The following is a 15,214-nucleotide window of genomic DNA, read 5'->3' as shown; positions in this document are numbered from 1 at the left end:
ACCAGTCCTTCTCTGTTTGTAAACAGCAGGTCGAGCGAGGCACCTCCCCTGGTAGGCTCACTCACCAGCTGTGTCAGGAAGTTGTTTTCCACACACTCCAGGAACCTCCTAGACTGTTTCCTCTCTGCTATGTTGTATTTCCAGAAGACATCTGGTAAGTTGAAGTCCACCACGAGAACAAGGGCTAGTGATTGTGAGACTTCTCCCAGCTGCTTATAGAATATTTCATCTGTCTCTTCATCCTGGTTAGGTGGTCTATAACAGACTGCCACCATGATAGCTGCCTTGTTGGCCTTCCCCCTGATTCTTACCCATAAACACTCAACCCTATTGTCACCATCATTAAGCTCTAGACAATCAAAACACTCCGTAATGTACAGGGCTACCCCACCACCTCTCCTTCCTTGCATATCCCTTCTGAAGAGTTTATAGCCATCCATTGCAGCACTCCAGTTGTGCGAGTCATCCCACCATGTTTCTGTGATGGCAACTATATCATAGTTTTCCTGCTGCACAATGGTTTCCAGCTCCTCCTGTTTGTTGCCCACGCTGCGGGCATTGGTGTAGTTGCACTTCAGTCGGGCTATTGATCCTGCCACCTTTTTGGGAAGAGAAACCCTAATTCCTATGTGACTGTTCTCAGGCAATTCCATGGTTTCTAACACATCCATAACCCTTGCATCTTTGCTGCCCCATGGTTGTCCATTCCCTACCTCCACTGAGACGGCAGGCCAAAGGACCTTGTTAGCACACCATCCCATTGGCGTGCCACCCCCAAGTTTATCTTTGGTGAGCCTGGTTTTACCTCTTTCCCCCTTCAAATCTAGTTTAAAACATCTATGTTTCAAAGTGAAAAACTGCACGTTGAAAAACTGCAATTGCAGAAGTCACACAGTTATTTAAGAGCTGGCAAAAATGCCTTCTAGTCAGACACTTTGGGAATACAATCTGCTTAATTTATAAAAAAGAGTACTGAGAGTTAATTGAGTACCTTCAGAGGAAGAAAATACCAAAACCCTTAAAAACCCATGAGAAAGGTATAACAAGCCTAGAAGCTGATGCCAGACAAATTCAAATGAGAAATTAGCTACAGAGTTGGTGGTTTGTTTTTTTTTAAACTCTCATTTGCTTCTTTATTTTCTGTTTTTTCAGCCAGGAAAGTCAAACTAACAAATGAAGCACTGACTCCATCTGCTCTTAGCCTGTAGATCACAACTGGACACATTTCTGGAAGGCATGTGTTCATCAAACATAAACTATCCATTAGGCCAAACACTAGTTACATGGTTCAGCTTGGTTATCTCACTGAAGTGCATGATGAGCTGGTGGAGGTCAGCAGCAGTGACCTTCTGATGGCTCCTGCAGACAAATTCTGGCTTGTCCAGCAGCCCTTGTCCATCTGTGATAGCCCTAGCACAGTCCCAATCCAGACAAATGGGAGCAAGTTTTTACAGAGGTAGATATGCTGGATATATACTACCTGAGGGAATCTCCTGAGACTTGAGAAATCTTTGGCCAGCCATCCGGGACCAGAGAATTAGGTCAAGATCTTGGGGAAAAAAAGTCTAAAAGAAAGGGAAGAAAATTCTACAGAGATCAGGATGTCCTGGTTTTGGCAGGGATAGAGTTAATTTCCTTCCTAGTAGCTGGTACAGTGCTGTGTTTTTGATTTAGGATGAGAAGAATGTTGATAACACACCGATGTTTTAGTTGTCGCTGAGCAGTGCTTGCACTAGTCAAGGACTTTTCAGCTTTCCATGCTCTACCGACTGAGCAGGCTGGAGGTGCACAAGAAGCCGGGAGGGGGCACAGCCAGGACAGCTGACCCCAACTGGCCAAAGGGACATTCCATACCATGGGACGTCATGCTCAGTACATAAACTGGGGGAAGCTGGCCGGGGGGGGCCGCTGCTCGGGGACTGGCTGGGCATCAGTCAGCAGGTGGTGAGCAATTGCATCATGCATCACTTATTTTGTATATTATTTTATCATCATTATTATTATTATTATTATTACTATTTCCCCCTCCTTTTCTGACCTATTCAACTGTCTTTATCTCAACCCATGAATCTTACTTCCCCCTGATTCTCTCCCCGATCCCACTGCGGGGGCAGAGTGAGTGAATGGCTGTGTGGCATTTAGCTGCCTGCCGGGTTAAACCACGACACGGGAAAAAAATGCTTCTCAAAGAGGAAGTCGAAGGAGAAGTGGCATTAAATGCAGGAGCAATACCTAGGGGGTGAAGCTGGGGAGTCAGGATGGAAAGAAGAGCTGGAGGGAAGTGAAAACCAAGAAAATCATTGTACAACACATGCTGAAGTCACGGGCTCCTACAGCAGGGTAGTTCAAAGCCAGGCATACATTATAGCTGGGGAAAGTAAATAATGGCAATAAAGCCATAATTCCTGCAGTAATTGGAAGTGGTGTACAGGAACTTATTTTCAATTTGGTGACTATGTGAGACTTTCGATAGCTATTAGGAGGATAATTAGGGGTGAAATGAACATTAAATCAACGTTTGCAAGCTAAAGCTCTATGTGTGTGTGTGTATGAACATGTCTGTTCTTGCTTTCACTCAAAAACAGGACAAAACTTTCCTCTCAAAGTCATATTTTTCCCTGCAAAAGTGCATTTTTTCTCATTTTCTGCACTAAAAACACATTATTTCCCTTTCAAAACATTTTTCTTATTTCCCTTCATTCCTTATGGCTACATTTGTGTAGGAAGGGAGCTCTGCTACATGACAAAAGGAGACTAGGTCACACTGGTAAGCTGAAATCTAAGGGGTAAAATCACTTACTGCTGCAAATCAGAAACCTCCCATGTCCAGACTGGAGCAAAGAGGGGCTTGGAAGCAAGGAACCACACATATGCATAAGTCTGCTTAAAATCAGCTGTGGTTGTACTGCACTTCTGGATAGACTTGTCTTTTACTGGGCAATCGTTTACTAATAATGACCCCGGGCTCACCGAGTTTTCAAAAACCCTTTTCAGAGAGAACCATCATCTGCTGCATATATTTCAATACTACCTCCTCACAGCGTGCATTTAAAAGAAAGCACCTTATTATAACAAGCAGAGAAACTGGGTAACACAGAGGTGCTTGGCTAAATGGAGCAGCTGCTTTTGGCCTGAATAGCTGTTCAGTGTAAATAAGCTGTGGCAGTTTTCCAATTGAGTTCGGAGCCGATGCAATAAGGCAAGAGAAGAACAAAACTGAACGGGTAATTAAGAAAAAAAAAAAAAAGAAAAATCAGGGAGGGGAGAGAGAGTTGTGATCTGTGAAATATCATGAAATAAAACAAAAAGTCCCTCCTGGGTCTTCGTTTGAGCAGGGTGGAGTGCATTTCCCCCCCAAACCTATGGTCTAAAGAAGATGTCTGTGCTGTCAGGGCCTGATGAAGTGCTTCCAAGCCACAGGGCAGGGCTTCACGCTGCCTTCACACGGGGAAAGTTTTCTGCGCTTGTCTGTGCAGCAACACACATTCTCTCAGATTAATTCCAGCTGTGCAGTGCCTTGCTGGCAGAGTTGTTATGTATTAGTAATGCTATCCGATTTGAGCAAATGGTCTCCCCTTGCACAGCTCGCTTTCTCACCAATGCTTTCTCTCGCGCATACATAGATACACAAGCCTTGATTATCTTCTTTTTGTCTTCTTTTTTTTAAACAAAAGAGGCCAGATTTTTCCCTAGCTGCTTTCTGCAAGGAAAGGGTTTAAAACTCAGCCACCTTTCTTATTAACACAAAATCCTCACTATCTTTGCCTGGAAATAGCGCTGGGCAAGGCTTTGCTGACAGCTTTGTCATTTACAGGCAGGAGACTGCAAGCACCATCCTGATGGTGTAAATCAGGAGTACCTCCACCGTCAGGGGCTCTTCTGGGTGGAAATCCAGATGAGATGAGAACTGTGTTGAGAGCACATAGCTGCAATGCTTCAGGATGTTCAGCCCTGATCCTTAATTTGCCAACCTGCTCAGCCCAACCATCAATTTACACAGAGCTGGTATCCTCAAACATCTACCATTTACATTTCTCAGCCATGTCCTTTTTGCTGCTTGCTTCTTATCTAGGGGTACTGTAGCAACCACTTCTCTCTTCAGGGTCAGAGACTTATCTTCTGCAGCGGTGGCACGTGGCGGGTCACATCATTGTCATTTCATTTCCACAACAGATATTCCACAGGTCTGAGACTGCCTTCCTCCGAGAACATTTTAAATACTTGTGGTCTCAGCCATACACACACATATATAAGGAAATTCTTGCAACAGCATCACTGGCACGACTGCCACCTCACCACCCTCCTCTCCCATGCGTTCACAGAGGGACAGATGGATTGCAGTGACTTGATTTCTTCCCAAACACTGAGCTAAAGCCTTCTGAGTTCCAGACTCAGCTTTACTACATGCAGTATGTATTATGGCAGTCATACTGCTTTACATGTATATAGGCCTATATGTATTCCTGCATGTTCCATACATAAGTGCTCTTCACCTATGCTAACAGTAGCAATAATATATGCTAAATCTTATACACATGTTCCAAAGCACTTCACAACACGTTGTAGGAACCTACATGTTAAACTAAGATACACATTTGAGGCGCCTTGCCACAAGGTATTCCTCAAGGTTGTTTTCCAGACAGCTTTCTAGCTTCCTTCTTTTCTGAGCATCAGTCTGCAAGGCAGTACTTGGAGAAGGTGTTTGTTTAAATCAAGGAAAATGTGATAAAATTCACTAGAAAGCTAGTAAAATTCTACGGTACTAATTTTGCACATTACAGAAATCAGCTTTCAGCAAAGATGAACAGGGACCTAAGGTTTAAAGAAAGTGTCAAACGGTCAGTGCTTACCATTTCATTCATTTTGTTCTTGTTCCTTTGCTCTTCCAGCATTCTCAATTCCTTTCTCCACCTAAAACTGCCAAAAAGCTGTTAAAATATATGTTTGAAATCAGGTGAAAAGTAAGGTTGAAAAATGGGAAAATTAATTGCAATGCCCTACTTCTATGTCCTGGTACTATTTTTTTTTTTTTTCCCCAGATTTGGGAGGCCCACTTTGCTGCCACAAATTTTAGGAGTGATCGTGGGCAAATCGGTTCAATGTGGATCCCCAAAGACATTCAGAAGTCCTCTTAGAGAGGCTTCTCTGTGCCTCAGTTTCCCATGTAAAATCGGGATTGCTGTATTGTCCTTCCTTGCAACTGAACTTTCCATCGCTCCTGTTGGGGAATAGTCCGCTGTGTAATACAGTTGTAAGACCGACATGCACTAGGAGCTCCATAGCACATGTTTTTTGAGAATTTATGAATAGCACTAGTCTATGCAGATTTATGGATATTTGCTGTCCTCATGGTATTTAAGCTCTCTCACAGACCAGAGTCAACAGCTTTAAGGCTGGAAGGCAAAACAGCACCCAGCTCTATCCGTTGGGTCTTTATTATATCTGACTTCAGAAAATGCTACGTTGGAATAAAGGTAGACAGAAACACTGTGCTTGTACTGCTGAGACTCATGTCACTCTGAAGGCAGCCATGTGTGGTTCACAAATGCCTTAAGTATGTTCTAACTTTTGGAATAGACCTATCAGACTTAAAATCTGCCTCTGAATTTGTATAGTAGCAACAAACTGCTCAGGAAACCAGAAACATCAGATCTTAACCATTGTGTAATGTACCCGTGTCCTGCCTCCTGCAAGCTCCTTCTGAAGACTCGGTTTGGAGTCAACATAGCTTCAGGCCGTGCTGAGAAACCTTATCGCACTACAGGGAATACAAGAGAGGTGGTGGTGCTGTTGTGGGGGTTCCCGTGGCTCACATAGCTGTGACTTGCCAGCCATGTGGTTCTGGTTAACATTTAGGAGAGCTCTCCAAAGTGGAAAAATGCTATAAAAACACAGAATATTACTGAAGAGCTGCCCAGCTATTCTATCTTGTCTGTGTGACTGCTCGGGGTGACTGATCTCTCATTGTTTTGGTGTACGCATCCCCCTTGGGGAAGTCAGCTTGCATATTTTATATCTGATGCTGGATGGAGAACTGCAGCACATCTACTTGTTGCAGAGGTTTCTCAGGTGCTGTGATTTGAGGTAACTGTTTGCCCACCCAGACTGTGAAGTCAAGTATGTTTGCCCTAGCCTATTGTCTTGGTTCGTAACCTTCATATCTCCATGTATTTTAATATTCATCTGACAATATTCATCCCCCTTGCCTGATAGGTCTGGTCTGTATCAGTATGTTGGTAATGTGCATTGCTAAAAGGTCCGACTGCATTTTAACTTTGCCACTGTGACCATGTTAAGCGCATGGATATTGCTCATGTTCAGTAACATGTAAAATTACAGATGTAAAACAATGTGTAAAATGGAATCAATTGCAATTGATGTTGATTTATTGAGCAGAATGGATGTTTGCAAGTCTGTTATTTTCCTTGATCAGAGAGAATTAATCTTCTTCAAGTAGTGATATAAATTATGTTCATAACTGATTTTGGGCAGAGTGATTAGGAAGAAATATTTGATCCTTGATCTATCAATAGTTCTTTGCCTTCTTTGGAGCACATTATAGTGCTGCTCTACCATTTAATTCTACAAGCATCCCTGACACTCATTTCTTATGTAGATGAGAGTCCCTTGTGAACGGTGTCCTTTGGTTTCATTTCTATGATACAGCTTTTGAGGAAATCAGAGCCAGAGAACTCTGTACCTCTGGTAAGAGCCAATGTACCTTAGTCCAGAAATGCATTTGAGCCAAAGCAACAGCATATGGAAAAATTAAAATAAATAAATAAATCAGTAGGTCTGCAGTGGGTGAAAAAAAAGCAAAAATAGGTTTCTGGAGAATAAAAATAAAGTTATTGGGTGCCAAAAGAGTGAGGATGCACTGCTTAAAGACGGCAGGAATAAAAACATTGATAAAAGTAGCAGCAAAATAAAGTGTTCCAACTTAGTGACATTGTATTTGTGCAGAAATAATTTAGAAGACCATAAGAGGAGGAAACACAAAGAGAACTAAAGGTGAAGAGTAAAGATAAGAATGATTCATAAATTGAAAGATGATTTTTTTTTTCCCTTCTTCTTCTAAGGAATAATGCATCCAGTAATGTAACAAGTACTTCTTCAAGGGCACTGAAGGAGTGCTGCACTTTAGATATTGAAAATAGAAAAGCCAAGAAGAATGTGGCCAAAATGTTTGAAGATGAGGGGTAATAATATTTTATTTCTTTAGTAATTGCCATGTATTGAAGCTCAAATTGACTCTGAAGATGTATTCCTGGAAACAGGAACAAAAGAATAAACAGAAGTAATCTACAGAAATGGGCTGGAGAGGAGTTTGCTCATAACCGTAGGAAAAGGAGAATGAAAATAGGAGGAATGTAGGAACGTATCTCTTGCCTTCATTCTCTCTAGCCAGGCTCTAGGCACTTTTAAAGATATGGCACCACTGTAAAAAACAATATAAAGGTGAAGGCAGTCATGAACTGCTAGTCAAAATGTGTTTTACAGAGTAGATTTATTATTTCTATATTCATTATGAGTGTACATCCCAGACAGATCTTTGCAAGAGGACAGAAGACACAATTGACACTTCGTTGATCTTGACTGTAAATGCTTTCAAACTTTGCAAAAGGATTGGATTCAGAACTATTTTTGCAGAACACAGAAAGAAAATCAGTGCTCTTGTACTCAAGGCTTGGATTAAGAGTCAAGCTTCCAAGATTTAATCCGTCCCTTCCATGTGCATCTGTGTTGACTTGTCCAGAGTCCTCTTCATTTTTCGTGTTTTGGCTTCTGTCATGTCAAACAAGTTGTCCATCTCACCCCACAGGTCTTTGGCATCTCAGGGCTGGCCTCTTCACCATGTTACAAACAACCCACACTCTATAAGCCCACTGTGGTTCATAATATCAAGGAGTATAGTTTCATTAACTAGATAATGCAATTTATCCATTGTCTCAAGTTGGACCTGTATTCTCCTGCTTTTTAATTTGTAAACTCCATGGATAAAGTTCAGGAGAGTGCAATGTGCTAGGTAGGAAACAGGAGGGACAGCTTTTCAAAGGCACAATCATCCATGGCTCCTTGTAAGCAAGTGGAAGCAAAACATTTTCAAGTCCAGGGAGTATGTGACCTGCAATGGATCCACAGATACTGTCTCGGGATCAGAAACAGAAAGTAAGAGACCTGTATCACTCTGCGTGTTTTTCCATTATCTGGTGTACCCTGACTCACCAAAGCTCACAGAGACTTGACTTACTCCAGTTTGTCTCTTTGAAAGACTCCTTTTCCTTCCAGAATTAATTGTACAGAAAAAGTAAATGTATTTTTTCTTAATTAGCCATACAAACTTGAGCATATTGGTTTGATCACAAAATACTGGCGTAGGGCCAAACACTCCCCTTCCTCAAGAACTTAAACAATAATGTGCAAATTGGCCCCTGATAAAAATTTCCTCTTGAGTATGTGAGCTGTGAGCATGATGGCATCAGGTTTTGTGTTTCCTCACCCCCCAAAAAATATAATTTTCATTATTTTTTTGTTCCCTTGGACAGTAGTCATACTAAGAGTAATAGTGAAATACAAATTCTTGGAGTGCTCTTCAAGAGAGAATTAGAAAACTTTATTGAGAAGTGTTGGTGAAGTGGTTGAAAAAATTGGACCTGTAAGTTCAATGCCCTGCCCTATTACAGATAGACTTTAAGGTTTTTTGAATAATAATCATGAGGTCCTGAAACACTGTGCAAATTGGGGACCATTGCCTGAGAAATCTGTGTTTTCTTTGTGAGTAAAGAAGTACATGTCCCTTTCCAATCTAGTTGTTCAAGTTTGATGAAGGTGCAATAGAGTTTAGCAGCTAGAGCTGCAAACCAGGAGACGAAGGAAATAAACCTGTTCTCCATTTTGCTATTGAATAGATGAATGCCATCTATTTTGAGAAATATTTTTCATAATCAGGTGACTTCTAAAATTTACGTTTGAGATATGTGCCAAAAGGAGGTGTGAAAGAAGTGATAGGACATCTGAAAAAAAAAATCCACATAGAGTGGAGAGGTTAACTTATGTGAAGATGTATAAAAATGCAATTATAAAATGTATTAGGGACAAAAAAGACTCAGACTTTGCCGTTCATTACTAAATATGGATACAGTGATGTCAGAAAGTGTTTTCTAGGATATGTCAAAAATGTTTTAAGTATAAAAATACCTATTAAAACATGTAGTTCTGTCCTGTGAGTGATGTGAAGCAGAAGAGGTATCCTCCGAGATAAAGCAGTGACTAGAATAGAGTGATGGCCATCTGTTTTAGAGGAAAGTGTGAGTCACTGTTAAATAATCAGACATGTATATCTGATGTCCAGAGATCTAAAAGGAACTAGCCAATTGTCCTCCAAACCAGATGTTAACAAGTTCTTGGAAAGTTGAGGAAATTTCCTGAAGATTGGATGACTGCCAGTAAAATCCCAGCATTTGAACGGAGCAGAAGAGACCACAGAATCATAGAATCATTAAGGTTGGAAGAGACCTCTAAGATCAACGAGTCCAACCGTCAACCCAACACCACCATGCCCACTAAACCATGTCCCTAAGCACCTCATCTACCCATCTTTTAAATACTTCCAGGGATGGTGACTCAACCACTTCCCTGGGCAGCCTGTTCCAATGTTTAACCACTCTTTCAGTAAAGACATTTTTCCTCACATGCAATCTAAACCTCCCCTGGCGCAACTTGAGGATTTCCTCTCATCCTATCGCTAGTTACTTGGGAGAAGAGACCGACCCCCACCTCGCTACAGCCTCCTTTCAGGTAGTTGTAGAGAGCGATGAGGTCTCCCCTCAGCCTCCTTTTCTCCAGGCTAAAATGATGACTCAGTAAACTGGTTAGTCAGATGTCAGTCTGGTCAAACTATTGGAACAGTTAATTCAGGACTCTGTCAACAAAGAATTAAAGGCTAAAAATATAATTAATGCTAGTCAACATGTTTGCATGGAAAGGAGGTCCTGTCAAACAAACGTGTTATATTTTTTTTGACAACATTACAGGTCTGGTTGATAAAGACAATGCTGTTGACATAATATACTTGGATTTCCCCAATGAATTTGTTTTAGTACCACATGACATTTAGATTAAAAAACCCTACATTATATGGAATTAACAGGGCACACATTAGATGGATTAAAACTCCCTGTCTGACAGGTCTTGAAACAGAGTTTTTAATGGTGAGAAATCAATGAGTTGAGTTGCTGCTAATGCAGTCTCCAAGGGATTAGGGTCTTAATCCAGCTCTCTTCAGGATTTGTATCAATGAGATAAATCTTTGCCAGTAAAATCTGAATATGCCACAATGGTTTTTAGATGACCAGTAATGAGTGCAGTAATGAGTGTTTGGAATTGCCTGACCAAAGGTTCAAAATCTAATAGAATAAGTTCATAAACCAAACAAAATGTGCAACACCCATCAACAGAAGCTATGGATCAAATTTATAAGATAGAAGTCACTGCAGTGAAAAATAAAAGCAACTGCAAATTAATCTCAAAATTAGGAAATACAAGGCGATGACTATCTCAGTGTGGGATTTTGGTGTGATATTAGAACAAATATGGTTCAGAAAATACCAAAAGGGAAATATTGGAGAAAATATGTAATATTTTCACTGTGTTATAATTATAGGAATAACAAATGTTTTTTAATTTCCAGACAAAACGACACTTGGAAACAAAAATGGCAATCTTTTCTTCAGAAAATGTCAACACAAAATATTTGATATTTACAAATGTTCTTTCAGCTCTTTTGGCCACAAAGATTTATATTGATTTTGACCACACTTCATGAATAACTCACATCCCTCTGGAACTGCATTTTGCTGTTGGGTTTTTTTTTTTCTTAACCAATGTACTCATTCAAAAAAACAGTCATTCATCTTTGTTCATTACTCAGCATTGGTAGAAAGGCTACTAAATTTCTCGTGGTTGCTTGAAATAAAATGGAGTAAGAAAAAAAGGGTTTCTGCAGATGGGAGGCAAGTATTATAAATTTGTATTTGGGGGGAAAAAAAGGCTCCATGTGATTTGAGCACTGGCTGCTGACATATGGAAAATTTGTATAGCAGGGGACTGAGTAGAAATGAGTATTTTAATTTTCCAAACAGAAGTATAAGAATGTCCAAGAGCTAAAACTAAGAAAATTCAAACTTGAAATTACACCAAATTTTCTACTAGTGGCAGTTGCAGTATATTGAATCTGCTCATTAGCCGACATGGCAGATTCCCTGTTATTTGGAATGTTTAAGGCAAGCCTAGGTACCTTTCTAAAAAAAGTGTGGGTTAATCCACCTGCAGGAAAAAAAAATCAGACAACAGACTGTATATATAATAGATCATCATTGCCTGTCTTTTCATCCTCAGAAGCTAGAAAATCAAATACATCAAACTAAATCAGTCTCATAATTAAAAAAAAAAAGAAAAAAAAAGAAAAAACCTCTTGAAAATGGTGGACCTTTTATAAAAAGGTTTGAATTTCATCTTTCATAATTATACTCTGAAGTCATGCTCAGATAATTCAGAATGCTTCAGATTTCTTCTTAAAGATGAAATAGAGTAATTCCTGATTGAACCTCTGAAACTCCCTCTAGAGCATCAGTGATGTTAAATTACTATTCCTCTCCCAGTGGCCAGCATAAACCCCCTCTTTCTGCCTGTCAGACCCCCGCAAATGCTCCTCTGCCACCACACAGTCCCCTCCAAACTCAGAGCACTCCTCCGTATTTATTTTATCTCTCATTTCTGGGCACTGTCTGTGTTTAATTCCAAGTCATTTTTCTAAATGTATCCATGAGCACACGCACTATGCATCCAATTTGGTCATCTTATTATGTATGCCCAATGCATTTGTATACATTCCTTTTAACTTAGATCCCAGCATGCAGCTCATTACTTCACTCTCCCTGCGCCTGACACGTTAAAACTTATTTTCTTGCTCCATAAGTCAGCGTGTTATGTTGATAGAAAGTGATCTACTGAAACATGGCATATTATTTTTTTTATTTTGGTTTTTAAATACAAGACATCGCAATGTAGAAGCATTTGGACATGTTGCAATACCCTATTCCAATATTCTTTCAAACCTAAGTGTTACTGCTATCTGAAAGTATGTTGTGAATACTTGGCAGGTTTTTTTTTTCTCCTTTTCCCTGTTGTATACATGGTGAATTGTGGACTCAGAGGATGACATTCTTGACAGATAAAACTCCCATCAGAGTCCATGCTTTGTATTAACAGATAACGATGTTTTGATATAACTGTTAGGAGAAAGACTCTGTGTGAAAGAATTTTGAACTGTAAACTACAAACAAAATTATAATGACAATTACCCAGATAAATCTTAATTTGGTATAGATTTAAATACCTGTGTAATCCCATGATGGCTTAGTAAATCAGAGAAGCAAGGTACTTTTCTGCCCTATCCCTGTTTTCATATTGTCATATATAATAGTGCATTCCGGTGAAAATCAAGACAATTTTTCAAAAATTATGTATATTAACCATTTCCAATTCTTCATTTCTGATGGTAATTTATACTGTTCTTTGGCTGTTAGCAGCTTGGTTGGTCTACCTGCAAAACAAAATGTCAAACAGGAAGACAGAGACAAGTTGCCGCTTGTGAAAAGTTCCTGAAATGTCTATGGAAAAGATCAAATCTTCTGAAAGTACTTGAGGAAGTTTGACTTTTAAGAGCACAGGATTTGATGGGGTTTTTTTCTTCTTTTTCTTCCCAAACCTGGGAGAGCCAGTTTTATGACATATGAGGCTATTTCACATCTGCAGTGCAAATGCTCTCATCTTCCAGTGATGCTTCCATCTCGGGCAGGACTATGCTGAGGCACACTTTTACTGCTGCCGTGGCTGTCTGCGGCAGTGGTAGTCTTGGTGGTTTTCATTGCAGGTTATATTATTTCTTGAAAACTGAACTCACCACACAGTTCATGAGAAGAGGCCGATGGTGCGTGACTGAATCTGTCTTTCCAAGTGAACAAACCATTCCCTTGTAGATGGGCATATCCCTTGCTCAGCATCTGAGACGAACCCTGACCCTTCTCTCCCAGCCATAGAATTTCCCATACACTTTGTCTGTAGGCCACATTTTACGGGGATGGTGGATGCCCATTGTTGGAGGCAGTGATAACTTCTGCTGATAACTAATCATTTCCTTGATGCTTTCCATTCCCAGTGCAGTTTGTGATCTGGGCTGGGCATAGCCCAAGTTGCTGTTCCTCCACTTCAGCCACTTTTTAAAGTCTTGTTCAGTTTAACTAATAACTTCCTATGCAACAGCCTCGTTATTTGCTTTTATTTTGTGACCATCAAGTGGATCTTCTCCATCTTTACATCACCCTTTTGATCTCAAAAATTCACTTTGCTTTGTGTCCTGAGCTGGACCGGTGCAGTGCATAGGAAAGTAAGACAAGGATGAGCAAGGGCTTAATGCAAGGCTCTGCTCTGACTACTGAAGTTAGCTGGAATTCCTCCTTTCAAAGCAAGATCTGATTCAAAAAAAGAAAAATAATTTTTCCCATTAATTACCCCAGAGACCAGAGTCTGTATCAGTTAGGCAAGGACATTACCCACTGAAATTAATAAGTGTTTTTGAGAGGTGAGGAAAACACCTCTAGCCAGTGTAACTTGTATATGATTGCTAGGATGTTTGTTGTACCTTTGTGTTAATACTCTTCTGTGGTTTTTTGGTTTTCTTTTTGTTCTTTCCCCAGCAAGGACAAGGATGATCACATGGTACCATGTGTGTTATGTTACATAATGATGATTCACCCCCTAGAGATAGCATAGGATTGGAAATGATGAAAAGGGTATGCCAAGTTAACAAACACTGTGCATGCATTGTAATGTGGCTGTGAGTTTCCAAATAGATACCTGGGGGAAAAAAAAAAAAAAAGATAGATGCATGTTGATTTATTGAACAGGTTGTCCAGCCTATGTGTAAAATCTTTGTGACAGCAGAGTACACCATGGCATCCTGCAGCTATCCCTTGGCTTACTCATCACCTACTGGGAAATGCACTGTCCTTGTTCATTACCGCCTCCTCTTTCCAGAGAAATACATTTGCAAGTTGTCTTCCTTTTGTAAAAAAAAAAAATCAGGCATAAAATCCTTTGTCAGGTTTATTCCCTTGAATATAACTTAATAAATTCTTCCTTTGCACGTGCTCTGAGTTGTTTTCTCTCCTCTATGCAGTGTAGCAGCTGTGTGCAAGCATTCAAAACTTGAAGTTGGGAATGTATCTTTTTCTGATAATGGGTTTCTTTGCTGGCTAAATAAGGATGCTGTGGGCTGTAAACACAGTATAGCCAAAAAATGTTGCCTGCTGCTTAAAGGGCCTTCTCATGGCAAAACGGGTGTCCCTGGCCAAACTCATCTGATTTGCTTCACCTGACGAAGAGAAAGCAAACGGCAATTAAGCAGCCTCAGCATCAGAGTGGTATCTTCAGATTCGCTGAGAGCTTTGCTAAAAGTGATTTCATTCAAAACAAGATTAGAAAAAAGAATGAAAGTTCAGCCAGATGGAAATGTATTTTGGAAATGTCTGTTTATGACAATATTTTCCCAGTTTTCATCATCTTTTGTCATCTGTTTAGTTTATTTGTTGTCTGAAAACCTTTGAAATAAAATGTTTTCACAAATGTGAAAACTTCCAATCTCTAGTTTTCCTTGTCTTTCAACAGTAAAAAATAAAAGAAAATGAAAAAGCATTATTCTTCCTGAGATCTAGATGTTGTCCTGGACCTTTTAAGGACATTTCCATTGAACCCAGCTCCCTATGGACTCAGGGAACAGGTTCATTCCTATCACAAGGAACTGAAGAGGAGGGGATTATTGGAGAAAAAGGCAAAAAAGAGAGAAAAGGGACTGTAATACTTCATAAAACAAGCAGAAAATCAATCTGTTTGCCCACCGCTACCTCCCACGTCCTCAGCCAGCCACTTCCCAGGCCTCGGGGGCTCCTGTACGTTGCAAGTGGCCCTACCAGCGTATATGTGCACAAGTCTAACAACTCCTCAAGACTCTGTTCATCTCCTCCAGCTCCAGGCAGATGCATGGGCATAGCTGGAAGCTGTAGGTAGCATAACAAGTGTAATATTGCTAGTAGGAGCCGAAGTCACAGCACAGCTGCAGTTTATCTGCACAGTAGCACAGACCTCCTCATGAAGA

This window comes from Pygoscelis adeliae, unplaced genomic scaffold (genome assembly GCF_000699105.1).
Source record: "Pygoscelis adeliae isolate BGI_AS28 unplaced genomic scaffold, ASM69910v1 Scaffold182, whole genome shotgun sequence".
Taxonomy (NCBI): domain Eukaryota; kingdom Metazoa; phylum Chordata; class Aves; order Sphenisciformes; family Spheniscidae; genus Pygoscelis; species Pygoscelis adeliae.
Note: the sequence above shows the minus strand (reverse complement) of the source record.